The sequence below is a fragment of the Nanorana parkeri genome, unplaced genomic scaffold (assembly GCF_000935625.1).
Source record: "Nanorana parkeri isolate BGI_ZX_2015 unplaced genomic scaffold, ASM93562v1 scaffold139, whole genome shotgun sequence".
Classification (NCBI taxonomy): domain Eukaryota; kingdom Metazoa; phylum Chordata; class Amphibia; order Anura; family Dicroglossidae; genus Nanorana; species Nanorana parkeri.
The window spans coordinates 1,223,022-1,226,152 of NW_017306407.1; positions in this window are offsets into that span (position 1 = coordinate 1,223,022).

The following is a 3,131-nucleotide window of genomic DNA, read 5'->3' on the forward strand; positions in this document are numbered from 1 at the left end:
CTTCAACAATAAAATGATTTAAAAAGTAAATACAATAATATAGATGAGCTTTGTAGCTATCCTCCTATTTTTTATATGAGGAATTGACAATAGGCAGTTAAACACAGTATAACATGTATGTCTTAAACCACTCTTTTTTTTTTAACCAAATGGCTAGTTTAAAGCTGAACTCCAGGCAGCTATATAAGACACATTAATGCAGCTCTGTGTTTATGAATACATCATTAAATGCATTGTTTTCAATGCAAGCAGTTTAAATACCTAAATCTACCTGACCTGCTATCAGCCTCTTCCAATCCCCTGTACAATGGAGGTTAGACTAGACTATATAAACAGAAGCAGCACAAGCAGCCATCAAATTGTGCTGTTGTGCCCATGTGCTAACAAGGGACATGCTGATAGGTGAAGAAAGCAGAATGACAGATAAAAGCGCTCATCAGTCTGCTGCTTCTCCTTTTATTTTCCAATCACAGGGTGGGGGGGGGAAGACCTGTTGGTATTACTCTACAGAAGCAGAAAAAAAAATCAGGTCTCCTATCCTTCCAGACAGGGCTGGGATAAACCTGAGCACTGGATGCAAGGAAATACAATCCCCTTGACAGATAAAACAGCGCCTTTTAGATGGATTTCCTGTTTTTAGCTGTGTGCCTGGAGTTTAGCCTTAAAGGAGAATTTTGAGGTGAGTGCTTTTCATTCAGCCTCATAATCTGAGCCGACCTGTGACAATGAGACTGTCGCAGGTCGGCTCAGTAGATCGGGAAGTGAGCGAACACATACCGCCGCTCGCACACTTCTCGATCCTGTCACTGCAGAGAGCCGTGACAGGGGAGTGACTGTATTCTCCCCTGGGCGGATCCAGACAATTGTTGGGATCCGTTTCAGCGGCAGCGTCTCAGTATACCGCCAGCTGCAGCTCGCGATGTACTGAGCTTTGGGTAATGGGAGGACGCTAGTTTGTGTCCTCCCGTTACCCTAAGGAGAACTATGGGGAAAAGCCCTGACCCCATAGTTCTCTAAGGATTATTTTCCCTGTTGCAGGACATAGTAAATAATATTTTTTGTCAGCTGCATTTTTCCTTTTCGGCTCACCATTGTCACTATACCCTCATCCCAGGCTCAGCAACACTCTGTACCTAGAAATGTATGCTTCCCATCTCTAGCACAGCAGTTCCCCTGCAAACACAATGCACTCCCCATCCCCAGGTCATCACCGCAATGTCCTTGTAAATATCCCTGTGCTCCCATAAGGGCTCAGGAGCACATTGTACATTTAAATAACACCTCCCTATACTAGATTCTGCAATGTATTGTCCCCAGAAATGTCACTCCCTAACATACTACTGCTCCCCATTTCACTCCCCCTGCATCTGAACTAGCACTCCAGTATCCCTGGAAATTACACTGACACTACAGGGACTCAGGAAAAATATATTGTCCCCCATCTCCTGCTCAGTAGCGTAATGTCCCAGGAAATATTACTATCCCATCCCTGGCTAAAGAGTGCAATATCTGGAAATATTACTGTTTCTGTGCTGCTGAAGAGATGATAAAGAGAAGAGAAGCCATAAGGCAGCGTAGAATAATGATGTGAAGTTCAGTAACCCATAGCAACCAACAGTTACTTAACTGACTCCAGTAAGCTGAAACCTGATTGGCTGCTGTGGGTTACCACCCTCCACACATCCATGTTGCCATTTGCACTTCTTACCGAGTAAGCCTGACAGTACACCTGCAGGAGATACTGAAGCTCTTTCCTCAAGGGCAAAGGATGACACCAAGGGGGTGATTTACTAACCTAAACACACGCACGCACTAGGTGCGTGTGATTTTTACACAGCAAAACGTATTTATCAACCAAAAAGTCTCTAAAAGCATATTTCCACTAATGCCATATATGGAAAAATCATGCACATGATGCATATATAATGCTGCTTCACAGTTTAGACAAAAATGGTTCGCTCATGCATTTACATTCCTGCATTCATCAACGCAAGCAACACAACATAGAGCTAATTTACACAAGATCACCTTGCAAATTCATGCAGGGCTTTGCACAACACACCTGTTGGGTGTGTACACACTACAAAGGTGTTTAGATTCCACCCATAGATCATGCTGGGAGGGAACACACTACAGAGGTGTATACATGTTCGTGGTGTGTTTTTATAAGGTTAGTAAATCAACCCCCAAATCTTGGGGAGGGAGTGAGAGGGAGATTATTTACCAATAAGTCCATACCCGAACGTTAGCAATATCTGCAAAGTAACAAAACTGTCAATGATGGTGCAGAATCTGATTGTGCCTCTATTACTGTTAGATATGTATGACAAATGCTAAATAAATTTGTATGAAAATCTAACATTTGTGTGGCCTCGTACAATCACAGAAAGACTGACTTAAGCTGGCCATACACCTTACAACCATCGCACGACTTTTGTTGTGCGATGGTTGTAAGGTAATTACAATTTCGTACGATCTGCCTATCTTGGACAGGCAGATCGTACTTGTGATCATCGCAAGCCCGCCCCGCTGAGGGGAGTGTTTCCGATGATTGCAGTGCTGAGCGGGCAGTGTGCGCTTGCGCACACCGGCCCGTGCAGCATTCGTCTTCCGAGCACGCCACTAACCCGCCAAAATCGCAAGATTTTTGGCAGATTTTCAAGCGTGCTCGGAAGTCGTGCGACCGTACAGTAGAAGAGGTCGCACACTGCCCATACACCTGCCGATTATCGTACGATCGCGGGATCACCTGCAATTATCGTGTGATAATCGGCAGGTAGGGCACCTTTAGAGTGTACAAAACAGCGAATGTATAACTTGGAGAGCTTTAATTAGCTTGCAAGCAGATTTTATTGCTGGCCACAAATGTAACAATCCTATTTTTAGTTCATTTTCTTACTTTTTTGTAGGATATTTTCTCTTTTTGCATCATTCAACCTTAAGCTGAACTTGGCTGAAATTCAACCAGCGTGTGGCCCAATTGGCACCACTTCATTCGTTTTTTTTCTAGTAAATTGTTTCAAAGGAGCTATCCAAAATGTGTGAGTTGAACAGTGACTGCAATCAATCAGCTGCAGTCATTGTTCAGGTATTCTGACAGGGGCACTACATTTGCTCTCAGAATACAATAG